General features: G+C 42.1%; 4 non-coding genes across 4 annotated transcripts; 2 read left to right on the top strand and 2 right to left on the bottom strand.

Annotated features, from left to right (window-relative positions):
- Positions 1-559: 559 nt before the first annotated feature.
- Positions 560-631, bottom strand: trnap-ugg (transfer RNA proline (anticodon UGG)). Its single transcript has one exon. It is a non-coding gene; the product is annotated as a tRNA-Pro (tRNA).
- Positions 632-8401: 7770 nt separating this feature from the next.
- On the top strand, positions 8402-8473 carry trnap-agg (transfer RNA proline (anticodon AGG)). Its single transcript has one exon. It is a non-coding gene; the product is annotated as a tRNA-Pro (tRNA).
- Positions 8474-8704: 231 nt separating this feature from the next.
- Positions 8705-8776, bottom strand: trnaw-cca (transfer RNA tryptophan (anticodon CCA)). Its single transcript has one exon. It is a non-coding gene; the product is annotated as a tRNA-Trp (tRNA).
- Positions 8777-20026: 11250 nt separating this feature from the next.
- Positions 20027-20098, top strand: trnag-ucc (transfer RNA glycine (anticodon UCC)). The gene has a single exon. It is a non-coding gene; the product is annotated as a tRNA-Gly (tRNA).
- The last annotated feature ends 132 nt before the right edge of the window (positions 20099-20230 follow it).

A 20230-nucleotide genomic window follows, 5' to 3' on the forward strand; every position in this document is an offset into this window, starting at 1 on the left:
CCCGCAGGAGGCCTTTTGCCTTTTGGTAGGCCGTAATTTTAAATAAGAATTTGTTCTTAACTGACTTGCCTAGTTAAATAAAGGTAAAATAAATAATAATACAATATCCCAAATGTATACATTACTGCTGTAACCTTGGCCGACATGCAAATTGTGTACAGAACGCTCCCGAGGACTGTGTGCTGTCATTCTAAATATTCTATCCACATACTGTCCATAAATTTACATTTACATTTGTCATTTAGCAGAGTGACTTACAGCAGTGAGTGCATAAATGTATGTACTTTTTGTTACGAAAATCCCATCACATATACATGTGTGTGTATATATAGATAGATAGTCTGAATTCTGACATTGCTCCTCCTCCTTTTTTTTATGTCTTAATTTCATTATTTTACTTTTAGAATTGTGTGTATTGTTGTGAATTGTTAGATATTACAGCATTATTGGAGATAGGAACACAAGCATTTCGCTACAGTCGCTATAACATCTGCTAACATCTGCGACCAATAAAATGTGACTTGATCTGACCGGAAAAAATATAAAATCTCAAAATTCAGGGCTCGTCCGGGATTTGAACCCGGGACCTCTCGCACCCAAAGCGAGAATCATACCCCTAGACCAACGAGCCACTTCATTGCCACCTACATAATCCACATTTTGAAACATTGATATAGAATATTTTACAAAATGCGTAAAATAATCGAAATGCCTCCTCGGTATGGCCAGTACAACACAAAACGCGATTGTATCGCTGATAGGGAGAAACAACAGAAATGTATCTATCGCCTGGTGGCACGTAGCAAGCTCAAGATGGAAGATATTCCAGAGTTTCTAAACGTTCTGCAATGTATATTTCAATTATATTTGGTGTAACTGTCACTGCCATAGTAACCTAACCTACCAGGCATAAAAAGACGCCTGCTCGACCTCGCCACATTCGTTTATCAGGGTAGACGGAATTTAGGTTGAAAATGCCAATAGTACTCAACTGCAGCCCGTAATTCGGGGCGTTCCTGCTAGCAGACTTGCTAGTTAGTGTCACATTACTTTATCTTTATTTAATAAATCATTCTCTCTACTATTATTCTGACATTTCACATTCTTAAAATAAAGTGGTGATCCTAACTGACCTAAAACAGGGAATTTTTGCTAAGATTAAATGTTAGGAATTGTAAAAAACAGATTTTAAATGTATTTGACCAAGTTGTATGTAAACTTCTGACTTCAACTGTATATAGTGTAGTTTGTAAATGTGTAGAATGTTTGTGTTTTTGGTGCAAAGTAGTAAGTTAACTTATGTAAATTAGACAGTCACCGAGGATTTTCTTCTGAAACACTGGCCACTTTTCATTCAGCTTCAGGCAACTTTGATGTAAGGCTTGATCACACTTGTAGTGACCACTTCTATCCATCACACCCATTGTTGCTTATCCATTGTTCACTAGATATATGAATGTAATTACACCCAACACAATGTTGAAAAACACAATGCTTCCCACCACTAGATCACATAACTAGATGTGAGCTGGACGTGAACCCAACACATGTAGCAGAAGAAAGTGAAATCTACAAGAGGGACTCTAACCAGGGCTCATACGTGGTAAAGTGAGCTCTAACGGCCATTGCCATGAAAGCCTAGTATTCCTCTGGGCAGAGGCAGTAGGCCTACAAAGCTGGCATATACCTTGTTACAATAGCCTAAGTATATAACATGATTCACACGAACGTAATAATCATGAAACGGCTTTGGAAGTCCCTGTAGCTCAGTTGGTAGAGCATGGTGTTTGCAACACCAGGGTTGTGGGTTTGATTCCCACGGGGGGCCAGCACAGAAAAAAAAAAAAATGTATGAAATGTATGCATTCACTACTGTAAGTCGCTCTGGATAAGAGCGTCTGCTAAATGACTAAAATGTAAAATGTAAATAAGTGTAAACTAACTGTCGTGACTTTACTTTCATTAATCTGATGACTGTTATTTATCTAATCAACCAACTATGTTTAATTGTTACCCAATTAAATTAATCATGTAACTACTAACTCATTAGGAATTTGGGCCACCATGAGAGCGATTGTTTAGAGTTACCATCTCCCGAATTAAACTCTAAAGGTCTTTATCAATCACATCCATAAAACAGTCATCGTATTAATTATAACCACTTATCATATCATCATTCTGAACAGTCATAACCTCCTTGGATCTGCAAAAAACCCAGCCTTACTTATGATTCAGTACTACACAAATTGGTTTAATTATTTATTTACTAGCTAACTAAATAATAAACAGGATAACATACACATTTAATACATGAGAAAAAGGTCCCTAACGGACTGACACAATATGGTGGGTTTTTATGCAGTGACATGGAGAGAGATAAAAAGAGAGAAAGAGGCACTTGTCGTTTATACATTTTAGAAACTATTCTCACAGTAATCATATACTTTGCACACAAACTGCCACACGTTTGAAATCATGAATGTATTTACATGTGAATGCCTTCATTCGCCTTCTATCTGTCGGAACCAGCCCTCCTTAGGAAGGGTACTGCTTGGCCTTTCAGCAGCACACTTTTAAGGCTATTGTTTACGTGCCCCTCTTGGAGGAGGGAACGCAAAACCCTGCTACACTCAACTCCCTGTGATGTGAAAAAGGTATGTGATTGTAGGTGCGGGTAAGGATGACAGAGGCAGAGAATATTACCGTTTACTGGGAATTTATTTTCTTAACACGGTAATGTGGGGAAAAGTGGCTGGATGGAACTAAAGCAAAGAAAGTAAAAGTTAAAGAGCCCCCTTACCTACCTACCCACTACTTATCTATTCTTACTGTCACCTGGCACGCTAACCAAAATACAAGGGGTGGTCCGCCCAGGTCTTACCTAGTGTGCATAGACAGAGCACATACTACGGGTATACAGTGAGGGAAAAAAGTATTTGATCCCCTGCTGATTTTGTTCATTTGCCCACTGACAAAAGAAATGATCAGTCTATCATTTTAATGGTAGGTTTATTTGAACAATCCTGCAGGGCCCGCAAGGTCCCCCTGCTCAAGAAAGCACATATACATGCCCGTCTGAAGTTTGCCAATGAACATCTGAATGATTCAGAGGACAACTGGGTGAAAGTGTTCTGGTCAGATGAGACCAAATGGAGCTCTTTGGCATCAACTCAACTTGCCGTGTTTGGAGGAGGGGGAATGCTGCCTATGATCTCAAGAACACCATCCACACCGTCAAACATGGAGGTGGAAACATTATGCTTTGGGGGTGTTTTTCTGCTAAGGGGACAGGACAACTTCACCGCATCAAAGGGACGATGGACGGGGCCATGTACCGTCAAATCTTGGGTGAGAACCTCCTTCCCTCAGCCAGGGCATTGAAAATGGGTCGTGGATGGGTATTCCAGCATGACAATGACCCAAAACACACGGCCAAGGCAACAAAGGAGTGGCTCAAAAATAAGCACATTAAGGTCCTGGAGTGGCCTAGCCAGTCTCCAGACCTTAATCCCATAGAAAATCTGTGGAGGGAGCTGAAGATTCGAGTTGCCAAACGTCAGCCTCGAAACCTTAATGACTTGGAGAAGATCTGCAAAGAGGAGTGGGACAAAGTCCCTCCTGAGATGTGTGCAAACCTGGTGGCCAACTACAAGAAATGTCTGACCTCTGTGATTGCCAACAAGGGTTTTGCCACCAAGTACTAAGTCATGTTTTGCAGAGGGGTCAAATACTTATTTCCCTCATTAAAATGCAAATAATTTCATACATTTTTGACATGCGGTTTTCTGGATTTTTTTGTTGTTATTCTGTCTCTCACTGTTCAAATAAACCTACCATTAAAATTATAGACTGATCATTTCTTTGTCAGTGGGCAAACGTACAAAATCAGCAGGGGATCAAATACTTTTTTCCCTCACTGTAGGTATGTCCATTTATTTGCAGTATTGTGTTAATGAATTATTGCTTTCTTCAGTGGAAATACAGAATATATATAAAAATTCCAAATATACCAAAAGCTAAATCAAGTAGAGATTTACGACTATTTAACTATATTAATCATTACTGAAACATGCAAACTACAAACAATTAAAGAGTTAAAGAAAATGAATATATGATAACTAGATACAAATAATTCAAACAAGTCAAGAGTTGGTTATAAGAGTTGGTTATACTTGGACGGTACATGGCCCCGTCCAAGTACAAACAAAGTGTGTGTAAGTGTTTGTTTGCGTGTGTGTGTATTATGGAGTGCTTTGTAGTTCCCCGTCATAAAAATGTATTCCCCAATCAAATACCTTAATCAATACAAAAAAATATGTACTGTACCAGTCAAAAGTTTGGACACACCCTACTCATCCAAGGGTTTTTCTTTATTTTTACTATTTTCTACATTGTAGAATAGTAGTGAAGACATCAAAACGATCAAATAACTCATATGGAATCATGTATAACCAAAAAAGTGTTAAACAAATCAAAATATATTTTAGATTTGAGATTTTTCAAAGTAGCCACCCTTTGCCGTGATGACAGCTTTGCAAACTCTTGGCATTCTCTCAACCAGCTTCGTGAGGTAGTCACCTGGAATGCATTTCAATTAACAGGTGTGCCTTGTTAAAAGTCCATTTGTGAAATTTCTTTCCTTCTTTAATGCATTTGAGCCAGTCAGTTGTGACAAGGTAGGGGTGGTATACAGAAGATAGCCCTATTTGGTAAAAGACCAAGCCCATATTATGGCAAGAACAGCTCAAATAAGCAAATAAAAATGACAGTCCATCATTACTTTAAGACAAGAAGGTCAGTCAAAGTGGAACATTTCAAGCGCTTTGTGCGTTAGCAAAAAAGTGCATTAGCAAAAACCATCAAGGTCTATGATGAAACTAGCTCTGATGAGGACCACCACAGGAACGGAAGACCCAGAGTTACCTCTGCTGCACAGGATAAGTTCATTAGTGTTAATTGCAACTCAGACTGCAGACCAAATAAATGCTTCAAAGAGTTCAAGTAACAGATACATCTCAACATCAACTGTTCAGAGGAGACTGTGTGAATCAGGCCTTCATGTAGTGGCGATGTAAATCTTGGTGGGCAAAAAAAATCAAAAAATAAAAGTGGGATGCATGCCAGCAAAGCCACTACACAACACAAAACTAAAGAAAACATAATTTGCACTATAACGGTGACAAACGGCCTACATAAAGCTGTCCGAACTGCAGTCCCAACATCTTACCACTGCTACACATGGCTATCAGCGGAGCCTTGTCTGGCAGCGAAACAGTTCATTCAGCCTCATTTACTGCCTTAAAAAAAAAACATAGCTGATTTGGCTGACTTGCTTAAACAAATGTGGTTTCTAATGACAATTGGGATGTACAAACTATGGCATAAGGGGACGATAAGTGGATAAGAGGCAATACGTAATTTTGATTTAAGGCATTAATGAGCGAGCTAGGACGGCCGTAGTCAATATAACTATTTGTTTAGCACTTTTTAAATGTACAGCGTCAGAATTCAGAATATGGGCCGTTCTTACAATATTCTCCCTATACACCAAGTCTAAGTAGATAATGAAAGCTCTTACAAAATTACATTTCTCTAAAACAGGTTATAGGCTATATGTGCCCCACCAAGTCAGAACAGTAGGCGAAATTAAGAGGGGTAAATAGACCAAATTATTAGGGTGCGGCACATGGGCTACTAACAGCTTACTACACAACATACACTAATTATTACTTTCTTAGCTACAGTATACATATCTCCCTGGTATATTACATCATTTATGCAGCAGCATACAAGACATTTTTGAACTCACCGTTGTGCTGTGCTCACTTGAACAGGAAGGTTGTCCTTCATGGGCAAATTTTGTCATCAAAGTCTGGCATTCTCTGCATTTATGGTGCTTTCAAGACAACTGGGAACTCTGAAAAAAACAAGTTTGAATCATGATGACGTCATTGATCTTCAGGTCGTAGCTCTAGAAAGAGGCCAGAGTTCCCAATTTACAATTCCGAGTTTGTTGACCGTTCAAAACATATTTCCCAGTCGGAGCAAATTTTTTCCAGAATTTCCTGTTGTCTTGAACTCACTGAAGTCAAGTTTTCGTAGTTCCGAGTTAACAGCTGTTTTGAGCGCGGCACCAATCGTGCTTCATTGACAGCATGGCCAATGTTGAATGTTTATCATTATAAACATGGAAAAGAGACATTTAATCCCAGATTTGGGACCACACAGCCACTCCACAGAATAGCAGGCTAGTAATTGTTTGCAATGCTTGCAGTTAGCCACTGTCACTGATTCCTTCCAAACCACTCATTGTTGAATTTGCGATTTCCAACATGTTTTGTAATTTTTATTGTAAGGATCGACGCTGGAGACGAGAAGCAGGTACAGGGAGAACATTTAATAAACAACGGACATGAAACAGAACAGGAACAGCGTTTGGACAGGGGGAAAATAACGACATCGATGCTGACACGGAACAAACAGAGGAGCAGACAGATATAGAGGGGATAATCAACAAAGTAATAGAGTCCAGGTGAATCCAATATTGCGCAGCTGTGCGTAATGATGGTAATGAACGGCAGCCTGGCGTCCTCAAGCGCCAGAGAGGGGGAGCGGGAGCAGGCGTGACATTTTATGTCCAATGGCCGATGAGCACTGATACGTTTTATCTATAATTTCTTTTCACTATTTTTCTTCATATTTTCAGCATGATTCATGATGATGACTGAGGCTTGACCACATTGAGCAGGCCAAATCCGACGTAACAAGAACAGCCACAGACAGAAAACTCTACCAGGGGTTAAAACGACTGTCCTCAAAACAGTTTGTTGGTCTTGGGGATAATTTAGGCCTACGACGCTCTTGAACTCGCCCTAGTGTTTAGCTTATAGAAAAGCACCACCTCTATTGCGTATGCAGACAAACTGATCCACCACATGAACCTTATCATCACACAAACGAGATCTAGGATCCAAAGTCACTGCGTGTCTGCCTTGATGTTTATAAAACTTCACGGGACCCCTCTTGCGCAGTGGAACCCCAGAACGATATGTGACCACTTTGATATGGTTCAGTCCTTTCACCAACACGATACAAAAGGTGCTAAAATCGCTTAAATAAAATCTAATTGTATTTGTCACATGCCCTGAATACCGTGAAATGCTTACTTACAAGCCCTTAATCAACAATGCAGCTTTAAGAAAAATAAGAGTTAATAAAATATTTACTAAATAAACTAAAGTAAAAAAATTAACACAATAAAATAACAATAGCGAGGCTATATATACAGGGGCAGTGGTGGTTCTAGCTTATATGGCTCCCAGCAGTCTTATAGCTTGGGGGTAGAAACTGTTAAAAGCATTTTGGACCTAGACTTGGCGCTCCGGTACCACTTGCTGTGCGGTAGCAGGGAGAACAGTCTAATACTAGGGTGGCTGGAGTCTTTGGCAATTTTTAGGGCCTTCCTCTGCCTGCCCGGTATAGAGGTCCTGGATTCCTACTCATCACTTATTATTATTATTATTACAAATAGAAGATAACCACATCTCACAATGGTGCTATTTTAGTAAAGTTAGATCAAAGCAAAATCAATGTCTCACAAGATCACATAATAATTAGGCTAATTAGTATTTTACATAACAGAACCAAATGTATTACTATAAAGGCTACTGTAGCATAGTGTGCCTATAATATGTTGCATCAAAAAGCAGTCCAAGCAGGATAAGTTTTGATTGAAACAAAATAGGCCTACAACGAAGGCTCAAAGTTTGTTAACACCATCTGCTTTAATTCGCCCACAAAACAGTAGTTAAAGTAGATCTAAGTACATATTCCCATGAAACTGATTGAGACATTTTCTAACAATATGTGTGGGCACTGAGCATAGGAAAATGTTGTTATACAATGATATGCAATATGCTATTGAGAAATTATGACATTAAAAAAATATATGTTTGTAACGCTCACCAAAAAAATTGCACTACATCACTGGACAATATGGACAGTATATGAATAAAGGTAGAAATAAAATAGTAAATGAAAAGCCAGGACAGTCAAATTATATAGTTTGAGGAGTACTTCTGTCTGTAATAAAGCCCTTTTGTGGGGAAAAACAAATTCTGATAGGCTGGGCCTAAATGCCCAGTGGGTCGGCCTGGCTCCCGAGTGGGTTGACCTATGCCCTCCCTGGCCCACCCATGGCTGTGCCCCTGCCCAATCACGTGAAATCCATAGATTAGGGCCTAATGAATTTATTTAAATTGACTGATTTCCTTATATGAACTGTAACTCAGTAATATCGTTGAAATTGTTACATGTTGCGTTAATGTTCCTCTGCCATATAATTGATGAGCCCTGCAGTACTGATTTTACGTATAAAGCTAAATATTTCCTTCTTATTCATGGCTCGTTGGTCTAGGGGTATGATTCTCGCTTAGGGTGCGAGAGGTCCCGGGTTCAAATCCCGGACGAGCCCGTTTCTTGTAAATAAATATACTAAATAAATATTTTGCCATGAAAAGCATGCAGATCTACAACTATAAACACAGTCGAACGCTGTTGTATAAATGTGTTTTTATTTTACAAGGTGGGTGGCGGATAGCGCTCTCTTCTCATTTAGCTTTCAAAGAGAAACCTAGGAATAACGGTAGTTTACAATCTAGCTAGCCGGAGTTTATACAAAGACAACACATACTAAGAAAATGATTGACCCCGACGTGATTTGAACACGCAACCTTCTGATCTGGAGTCAGACGCGCTACCGTTGCGCCACGAGGTCTCTGTTATATTGGTCGAAAATGTCTCTATTTCGCTACGTTGGTTGCAATGCTCTAGGTAGTAGATGTAACATGGCAGGAAAGTAAAAAAATAAAATCCACAGGTGAGGTGTATTCAGGATGCTTTGAACATTAAATGAACACTCAAAAATCAACTACTTGTTACATTGAGATTTTGGAGGGATGACATTTTAAGTATGCTCATATTTTTTTGACACTACATTCAGACAGTAATGAAATGAGCTAGCCCCAATCTGAAATACCTACAGCAGCCCTCATCCTCCATATACTACACCCGTTCTGCCGCAACACACGACAGTCACATTTTGTTCAAGGTCCCCAAAGCACACACATCCCTGGGTCACTCCTCTTTCCAGTTCACAGCAGCTAGCGACTGGAACGTGCTGCAAAAAAACACTCAAACTGGATCGTTTTATCTCATCTCTTCATTCAAAGACTCAATGATGGACATTCTTACTGACAGTTGTGGCTGCTTCGCATGATGTATTGTTGTTTCTACCTTCTTGCCCTTTGTGCTGTTGTCTGTGCCCAATCATGTTTGTACAATGTTTTGTGCTGCTGCCATGTTGTGTCGCTACCATGTTGTTGTCATGTTGTCCTGCTACCATGCTGTGTTGTCATGTGTTGCTGCCGTGCTATGTTGTTGTCTTAGGTCTCTCTTTATGTAGTGTTGTGGTGTCTCTCTTGTCCTGATGTGTGTTTAATCCCAGTCCCTGTCCCCGCAGGAGGCCCTTTGCCTTTTGGTAGGCCATCATTGTAAATAAGAATTTGTTCTTAACTGACTTTCCTAGTTAAATAAAGGCTACATTTTAAAAAAAGAGGCAAACGCTAGAAACAGTGGGTAGCAGGGATTGAGGTCTGTTCTCAGGTAGGAAGTTGTATGCAACAGGTGTTCTGCACAGGATTTTTTTGTATATTAATAGTTGATGGTAGAGGGTAACCAAATCATAGATTGCTTTCAAGGTAAGGACACAAACATTTTGTAATCTCTTTAAAATAGGCCTGAAAGAAAATCCTCCTACCCCTGATCAAGTGAGTGCTTAGTGTTTGAAAATGTTCTTGTTATAACAATTAATTTCTCAAAATCACCCAACCTTCAAGAAAAATGTAATGAATATCAAGTTGAAGATCATTGACATCATATTACTCTACATAGACAAAATATGATTCCACAATCAGTTGTGAGTCCCCCTACCATCTCTGCCTAGCGTGAATGTCAAAAATTACATTTGATTCCTGGAGCATTTAATATCCAATGCTTATTTGTATGACTTATTCAAAACTGTCCATGAATGGCTGCAAAAATATACTGCTCAAAAAAATAAAGGGAACACTTAAACAACACATCCTAGATCTGAATGAAAGAAATAATCTTATTAAATAATTTTTTCTTTACATAGTTGAATGTGCTGACAACAAAATCACACAAAAATAATCAATGGAAATCCAATTCATCAACCCATGGAGGTCTTGATTTGGAGTCACACTCAAAATTAAAGTGGAAAACCACACTACAGGCTGATCCAACTTTGATGTAATGTCCTTAAAACAAGTCAAAATGAGGCTCAGTAGTGTGTGTGGCCTCCACGTGCCTGTATGACCTCCCTACAATGCCTGGGCATGCTCCTGATGAGGTGGCGGATGGTCTCCTGAGGGATCTCCTCCCAGACCTGGACTAAAGCATCCACCAACTCCTGGACAGTCTGTGGTGCAACGTGGCGTTGGTGGATGGAGCGAGACATGATGTCCCAGATGTGCTCAATTGGATTCAGGTCTGGGGAACGGGCGGGCCAGTCCATAGCATCAATGCCTTCCTCTTGCAGGAACTGCTGACACACTCCAGCCACATGAGGTCTAGCATTCTCTTGCATTAGGAGGAACCCAGGGCCAACCGCACCAGCATATGGTCTCACAAGGGGTCTGAGGATTTCATCTCGGTACCTAATGGCAGTCAGGCTACCTCTGGTGAGCACATGGAGGGCTGTGCGGCCCCCCAAAGAAATGCCACCCCACACCATGACTGACCCACCGCCAAACCGGTCATGCTGGAGGATGTTGCAGGCAGCAGAACGTTCTCCACGGCGTCTCCAGACTCTGTCACGTCTGTCACGTGCTCAGTGTGAACCTGCTTTCATCTGTGAAGAGCACAGGGCGCCAGTGGCGAATTTGCCAATCTTGGTGTTCTCTGGCAAATGCCAAACGTCCTGCATGGTGTTGAGCTGTAAGCACAACCCCCACCTGTGGAAGTCGGGCCCTCATACCACCCTCATGGAGTCTGTTTCTGACCGTTTGAGCAGACACATGCACATTTGTGGCCTGTTGGAGGTCATTTTGCAGGGCTCTGGCAGTGCTTCTCCTGCTCCTCCTTGCACAAAGGCGGAGGTAGCGGTCCTGCTGCTGGGTTGTTGCCCTCCTACGGCCTCCTCCACGTCTCCTGATGTACTGGCCTGTCTCCTGGTAGCGCCTCCATGCTCTGGACACTACGCTGACAGAAACAGCAAACTTTCTTGCCACAGCTCGCATTGATGTGCCATCCTGGATGAGCTGCACTACCTGAGCCACTTGTGTGTGTTGTAGACTCCGTCTCATGCTACCACTAGAGTGAAAGCACCGCCAGCATTCAAAAGTGACCAAAACATCAGCCAGGAAGCATAGGAACTGAGAAGTGGTCTGTGGTCCCCACCTGCAGAACCACTCCTTTATTGGGGGTGTCTTGCTAATTGCCTATAATCTCCACCTGTTGTCTATTCCATTTGCACAACAGCATGTGAAATTTATTGTCAATCAGTGTTGCTTCCTAAGTGGACAGTTTGATTTCACAGAAGTGTGATTGACTTGGAGTTACATTGTGTTGTTTAAGTGTTCCCTTTATTTTTTTGAGCAGTGTACATAGCCTCATTTCATTCATTTTCAAAGACAGAAGTAGTCTTATCAGATTTAAAATGTGATTACACTAGCAAAATTGTGAAGTATTTGTATTTATTATGGATCCCCATTAGCTGCTGCCAAAGCAGCAGCTACTCTTCCTGGGGTCCAGCAAAATTAAGGCAGTTTATACAATTTTAAAACATTACAATACATTCACAGATTTCCCAACACACTGTGTTCCCTCAGGCCCCTACTCCACCACTACCACATATCTACAGTACATCCATATGTATGTATAGTGCGTATGTTATCGTGTGTGTGTGTGTGTGTGTGTGTGTGTGTGTGTGTGTGTGTGTGTGTGTGTCTGTGTGTGTGTGCATGTGTCTGTGCCAATGTTTGTGTTGCTTCACAGTCCCCACTGTTCCACAAGGTGTTTTTTAAATGTAATTTTACTGCTTGCGTCAGTTTTTTTATTTTTATTTTTTTATTTCACCTTTATTTAACCAGGTAGGCTAGTTGAGAACAAATTATCATTTACAACTGCGACCTGGCCAAGATAAAGCAAAGCAGTGTGACACAAACAACAACACAGAGTTACACATGGAATAACATGGAATAAAGAATAAACAAGCCAATAACACAATAAACAAGTCAGTGACACAGTAGAAATAAAATAAAGTCTATATACAGTGTGTGCAAAAGGCATGAGGAGGTAAGGCAATAAATAGGCCATAGTAGCGAAGAATTACAATTTAGCAGATTAACACTGGAGTGATAAATGAGCAGATGATGATGTGCAAGTAGAGGTACCGGTGTGCAAAAGAGCAGAAAAGTAAATAAAAACAGTATGGGGATGAGGTAGGTAGATTGGGTGGGCTATTTACAGATGGACTATGTACAGCTGCAGCGATCGGTTAGCTGCTCAGATAGCTGATGTTTAAAGTTGGTGAGGGAAATATAAGTCTCCAGCTTCAGCGATTTTTGCAATTCGTTCCAGTCATTGGCATCAGAGAACTGGAAGGAAAGGCGACCAAATGAGGTGTTGGCTTTGGGGATGATCAGTGAGATATACCTGCTGGAACATGTGCTATGGGTGGGTGTTGTTATCGTGACCAGTGAACTGAGATAAGGCGGAGCTTTACCTAGCATAGACTTATAGATGACCTGGAGCCGGTGGGTCTGGCGATGAATATGTAGCGAGGGCCAGCCGACTAGAGCATACAGGTCGCAGTGGTGGGTGGTATAAGGTGATTTGATAACAAAACGGATGGGACTGTAATAGACTGCATCCAGTTTGCTGAGTAGAGTATTGGAAGCTATTTTGTAGATGACATTGCCCGAAGTCGAGGATCGGTAGGATAGTCAGTTTTACTAGGGTAAGTTTGGCGGCGTGAGTGAAGGAGGCTTTGTTGTGAAATAGAAAGACGATTCTAGATTTGATTTTGGATTGGAGATGTTTAATATGAGTCTGGAAGGAGAGTTTACAGTCTAGCCAGAAACCTAGGTATTTATAGTTGTCCACATATTCTAGGTCAGAACCGTCCAGGGTGGTGATGCTAGTCGGGCGGGCGGGTGTGGGCAGCGAATGATTGAAAAGCATGCATTTGGTTTTACTAGTGTTTAAGAGCAGTTGGAGGCCACGGAAGGAGTGTTGTATGGCATTAAGGCTCGTTTGGAGGTTAGTTAGCACAGTGTCCAAGGAAGGGCCAGAAGTATACAGAATGGTGTCGTCTGCGTAGAGGTGGATCAAGGAATCACCCGCAGCAAGAGCGACATCATTGATATATACAGAGAAAAGAGTTGGCCCAAGAATTGAACCCTGTGGTACCCCCATAGAGACCGCCAGAGGTCCGGACAACAGGCCCTCCGATATGACACACTTAACTCTGTCTGAGAAGTAGTTAGTGAACCAGGCGAGGCAGTCATTAGAGAAACCAAGGCTATTGAATCTGCCGATAAGAATACGGTGATTGACAGAGTCGAAAGCCTTGGCCAGGTTGATGAATACGACTGCACAGTACTGTCTTTTATCGATGGCGGTTATGATATCGTATAGTACATTGAGCGTGTCTGAGGTGCACCCATGACCGGTTCGGAAACCAGATTGCACAGCGGAGAAGGTACGGTGGGATTCAAAATGGTCAGTAATCTGTTTATTAACTTGGCTTTCGAAGACTTTAGAGAGGCAGGGCAGGATAGATATAGGTCTATAGCAGTTTGGGTCTAGAGTGTCACCCCCTTTGGAGAGGGGGATGACTGCGGCAGCTTTACAATCTTTTGGGATCTCGGACGATACGCAAGAGAGGTTGAACAGGCTGGTAATAGGGGTTGCAACAATGGCGGTGGATAGTTTTAGAAAGAGAGAGTCCAGATTGTCTAGCCCAGCAGATTTGTATGGGTCCAGGTTTTGCAGTTACTTGATGTGGAATAGAGTTCCATGTGGCTCTATGTAGTACTGTGTGCCTCCCATAGTCTGTTCTGGACTCAGGGACTGTGAAGAAACCTCTTCTGGCATGTCTTGTGGGGTATGCATGGGTGTCCGAGCTGTGTGCCAGTAGTTTAGACAGACAGCTCGGTGCATTCAACATGTCAATACCTCTCATAAATAAAAGTAGTGATGAAAATCAATCTCTCCACTTTCAGCCAGGAGAGATTGACGTGCATATGATTAATATTAGCTCTCTGTGTTCATCCAAGGGCCAGCAGTGCTGCCCTGTTCTGAGCCAATTGTAATTTTCCTAAGTCCTTTTTTGTGGCACCTGACCACACGACTGAACAGTAGTCAAGGTGCGACAAAACTAGGGCCTGTAGGACCTGCCTTGTTGATAGTGTTGTTCTGAAGGCAGAGCATCGCTTTATTATACAGACATCTCCCCATCTTAGCTACTACTGCATCAATATGTTTTGACCATGACAGTTTACAAGCTAGTGTTACTCCAAGCAGTTTAGTCATCTCAACAAGATTTAGTTGAGGTTTAGGGCTTAGTGAGTGTTTTGTTCCAAATACAATGCTTTTAGTTTTAGAAATATTTAGGGCTAACATTCCTTGCCACCCACTCTGAAACAAAATGCAGCTCTTTCTTGAGTGTTGCAGTCATTTCAGTCGCTGTAGTAGCTGACGTGTATAGTGTTGAGTCATCTGCAGACATAGAAACTCGGCTTTACTCAAAGTCAGTGGCATGTTGTTAGCAAAAATTGAAAAAAGCAAGGGGCCTAAACAGCTACCCTGGGCAATTCCTGATTCTTACTGGATTATATTTGATAGGCTTCCATTAAAGAGCACCCTCTGTGTCACGGTTGTCGTTGGTTAAGGAGGACCAAAACGCAGCAGGTATATGTAAGCTCATCTTGAGGTTTATTAACTCCAAAATAAACACCAAAATAACAAAAGAGAACAAACGATCAACACACAGTCTGGCAAGGCACAAGGCTAAACTCAGAACAATCTCCCACAAACACACAGACAAACACACCCAACTAATATAGGACTTCCAATCAAAGGCAACACCACATAGCTGCCTTCAATTGGAAGTCCACCCCAATTAACCAAACATAGAAACAGACTACCTAGACTAAACATAGAATTACATAAACGTAGATCTTAACCCAAAAACCCGGAAATACTAAATCAAACGCCCTTTTACCAAAACACCACCCCGAACCACATAAAACAAATACCCTCTGCCACGTCCTGACCAAACTACAATAACAATTAACCCTTATACTGGCCAGGACGTGACAGTACCCCCCCTTAAAGGTGATAACCCCGGAAGCACCTTAAAACAAAAAAAACAACAACCCCAAACAACAAAAACAAAATTCCCCCCTACTAAAGGGAGGGAAGGGAGGGTGGCTGCCGTCAACGACGGCACTGTGCTACACCCTCCCTCCCCAACCCACCTATATCTGGAGGTGGCTCTGGCCATTCCAGGCAGTCGGGCCGCTCTGGCAGCTCGGGCCGCTCTGGCAGCTCGGGGCAGTCGGGCCGCTCGGGCGACGTACGACTGGCGGGTCGCTCTGGCGACGTACGACTGGCGGGCCGCTCTGGCGACGTACGACTGGCGGGCCGCTCTGGCGACGTACGACTGGCGGGCAGCTCTGGCGACGTACGACTGGCGGGCAGCTCTGGCGACGTACGACTGGCGCGCAGCTCTGGCGACGTACGACTGGCGCGCAGCTCTGGCGACGTACGACTGGCGCGCAGCTCTGGCGACTGTTGACTGGTGGGCAGCTCTGGCAACTGTTGACTGGCGGGCAGCCCTGGCGACATCGGACTGGGATGACGCACTTGAAGCCTGGTGCGTGGTGCTGGTACTGGACGTACCAGACTGGGAACACGTACCTTTAGGCTAGTGCGGGGAGCTGGCCTGGGGCTCCATTCTTGCCCCGCAAAACTGCCCTTGTGCCCCCCCAAAAAAATTATTGGGGCTGTCTCTCGAATTTCCTAAACTCTTCCATCACCCTGGAAACGCTCCTCCTTAACTCGGCCCATGTCCATCCTTCCTCCTCGTTCCTCTGCTGCTTGGTCCTGGTTTGGTGGGAGATTCTGTCACGGTTGTCGTTGGTTAAGGAGGACCAAAACGCAGCAGGTATATGTAAGCTCATCTAGAGGTTTATTAACTCCAAAATGAACACCAAAATAACAAAAGAGAACGAACGCTCAACACACAGTCTGACAAGGCTAAACTCAGAACAATCTCCCACAAACACACAGACAAACACACCCAACTAATATAGGACTTCCAATCAAAGGCAACACCACACAGCTGCCTTCAATTGGAAGTCCACCCCAATTAACTCTACATAGAAATAGACTACCTAGACTAAACATAGAATTACATAAACATAGATCATAACCCAAAAACCCGGAAATACTAAATCAAACGCCCTTTTACCAAAACACCACCCCGAACCACATAAAACAAATACCCTCTGCCACGTCCTGACCAAACTACAATAACAATTAACCCTTATACTGGCCAGGACGTGACCCTCTGTGTTCTGTTAGACAAATAACTCTTTATCCACATTATAGCAGGGGGTGTAAAGCCATAACACATACATTTTTCCAGCAGCAGACTATGATCAATAATGTCAAAAGCTGCACTGAAGTCTAACAAGACAGTCCCCACAATAATTTTATCATCAATTTCTCTAGGCCAATCATCAGTCATTTGTGTAAGTGCTATGCTTGTTGTCAGGGGCGGAAATCCCGGGGGGGACGGGGGGGACACGACCCCCCCATCCTGGGAAAAATATGATTTGTCCCCCCCAATATATCACTGAAACATAACTATGTAATTTAAATAATATTAATAATACGCAATGAAAGCAATTGTGCTGATTATAGACACTTAATAGCGCGTTTTTTAAGTTTCAAAAGATTGCGACCCCCCCACCCTTTGCCTCACAATGGTTTGATCCACTGCCAGTTCCTTAGTTGGCAAGGTAACAGAGGGGTGTTATCCACTGTCTGAAAGGCACTCAATGAACGTAACTGACGTGAGGTTAATCCAGTCAATTGCGCACACACACTAGCTGAATATGCAGAGCTAGCGGGCAAATATTAACTATTAAGCTAGCTAGTAATTATTCCATTTATGTGGCCTCGTCAAAGATGGAATCTTTGCTATCGTCAATTTATTCCAAGATCAGCATGCAGATGATGTAAGTTAGTGCTTCAAAGTCCCTGTGATAAGGTTAGCGATAAAATGAAGTCCAAACTGAACAGAACTACACTCTCTTCTACCATTGTCTTAAATATATTTAATGGTCTCGTTGCAAAAGCTAAATTGTCGCAAGGGAACTTTTATTTATTTATTTTATTTCACCTTTATTTAACCCGGGTAGCAAAGATTATAGCAAACACCATTGAAACGGAATTGGTGCTCGCTAGCTTTGCAAATTCAGCTATTGTTGGAAGCCAGCCAATATGAAACAAACTATTAAAATTACAAAAGGTTGCAGCATATGTTGTGTAAATGGTGAACTCATACAGCTGTCAACTCTTGTCATTTTAATCCGTTTCACATTTGCTTCCTACCTTTTAGATCGAAGCCCAAATAGAATGATAAAAGATAAGATGATAGAAGCCCATCTCCTACTGTAAATAACCTACACACTGTGTGTGTGTGTAGCCAGCCAGCCAGGTAGAAAAATGGCAGAAAAATAAAAGACAGACAGATTATTTTTCAGTACACCAAAACGCAAAGTAAGAACCCTAGTAGCCTAATATCTCAAAGACTAGTTGATAAAATGTTCATAAGAAAGAAATTAAATTCTAATGAAAATGTTTCACAATGATGTCATTAGGCAGAGCAGGCAACAGATGGCACACAGACAGCAGAGTTGGGGACAGATATGCAGGGACAGACTGGCAGAGACAGGGAGTCTCAGGTAAGTTTGTTGAGTCTTTGTTTGGCAACATTATGAAAGGTTCTCAATGTTTTTTACGTGTAAAATAGGAACATAATTGGAAAATGCCATGGATACCCCCACTCTCAACTTAAACTGGTGACTGAACTAAGATTTGTTAAAGGCAATGGTATTGCTGTTGTGATTAGTTGTGTAGTTTTGGGTACCGGTAGTTAGGAGTACGGCAAACACCTTATTTCTTTGGTTCCTCAATATACATTTACCATATTACAATGTAGGCTATGTGTTACAGCACTACTTTTGGTGTCCCCCTCAGGAATTGCTCTTGAGAAAATTTCATGTAATTGTCCCCTCCAAAGTTGATATCAGATTTTCGCCCCTGCTTGTTGTGTGTCCTTCCCTCTATGCATGCTGAAATCCTGTTGTCCATTTGTTTACTGTAAAATAGCATTGTATCTGGTCAACAAAAAAAATCCAGAAGTTTACTAAGGTTTGGTAACAGGCCGATTGGTCGGCTATTTGAGCCAGTAAAGGGGGCTTCACTATTCTTGGGTAGCGGAATGACTTTAGCTTCCCTCCAGGCCTGAGGGCACATACTCTCTAATAGGCTAAAATTGAAGATGTGGAAAATAGGAGTGGCAATATCGTCTGCTATTATCCTCAGTAATTTTCCATCTAGATTGTCAGACCCTGGTGGCTTGTCATTGTTGATAGACAACAATCATGTTTTCACCTCTTCCACACTGACTTTACGGAATTCAAAAGTACAATTCTTGTCTTTCATAATTTGGTCTGATATACTTGGATGTGTAGTGTCAGCGTCTGCGTAGAGGTGGATCAGGGAATCCCCGCAGCAAGAGCGACATCATTGATATATACAGAGAAAAGAGTCGGCCCGAGAATTGAACCCTGTGGTACCCCCATAGAGACTGCCAAAGGTCCGGACAACAGGCCCTCAGATTTGACACACTGAACTCTATCTGAGAAGTATTTACCCGGATACTTTAAAACTTTTTGGAATTAGTGCTACAGGATGCAAATTTATGTTTGAAAAAGCTAGCCTTAGCTTTCCTAACTGACTGTGTATATTGGTTCCTGACTTCCCTGAAAAGTTTCATATCGCGGGGGCTATTCGATGCTAATGCAGAACGCCACAGGATGTTTTTGTGCTGGTCAAGAGCAGTCAAGTCTGGGGTGAACCAAGGTCTATATCTGTTCTTAGTTCTACATTTTTTTTATGGGGCTTTTAAAGAGCAACCAGGCATCCTCTACTGACAGGATGAGGTCAATATCCTTCCAGGATACCTGGGCCAGGTCGATTAGAAAGGCCTGCTCGCTGAAGTGTTTTAGGGAGCATTTGACAGTGATGAGTGGTGGTAGTTTGACCGCAGACCTATTACGTACACAGGCAATGAGGCAGTGATCACTGAGATCCTGGTTGAAGACAGCAGAGGTGTATTTAGTGGGCAAGTTGGTCAGGATGATATCTAAGAGGGTGCCCATGGTTACGGATTTAGGGTTGTACCTGGTAGGTTCCTTGATAATTTGTGTGAGATTGAGGGCATCTAGTTTAGATCTAATGGTACATTTTCATTAAGCTATTACTCCAGTACATATAGGCGGGAGGCAAGGGGCACATTTTCCTGTCATGCATGTTGGTTTGTTTTGCACAGAACATGGAAGGAGATGATGACCTTTCTTCATTCAGCTAGATCATACATCTTTCTTGGCAGGCTGAGATTTAGCGAGTTCGCTCTGCCATGGCTATTTTAGCCGGTCCTCGCTATTAATGTGGCTAACGTTACTGTTTTGTTTGTCAAATCCAGCCCACATTTGTTTGACTGACATTATATCTCCGCTATTTCAGTAATGGGAGTCGTGCTATTTGAGCATATAACATGTAAACAATAATGGCAACCACGAAGTTATGTTCAGATCAACTCCAATGCGTCTATGAAGTTAGAAAGGATTCCTTCTGTAACCGTTGAGCGTTGGTGGTATAGTGGTGAGCATAGCTGCCTTCCAAGCAGTTGACCCGGGTTCGATTCCCGGCTAACGCAGATATTTCTTCCTCCGTCGTTCCTTTTTTGATGGAGGTTACATTTTAGTACCTGCTTTACCACTATAATAATTAGGTTCGATAAAAAGGTAGACCAAGTAACATACCAAGAATGTCTCTCAAATACTAGCTA

The sequence above is a fragment of the Salmo salar genome, chromosome 09 (assembly GCF_965601325.2).
Source record: "Salmo salar chromosome 09, fSalSal1, whole genome shotgun sequence".
Taxonomy (NCBI): domain Eukaryota; kingdom Metazoa; phylum Chordata; class Actinopteri; order Salmoniformes; family Salmonidae; genus Salmo; species Salmo salar.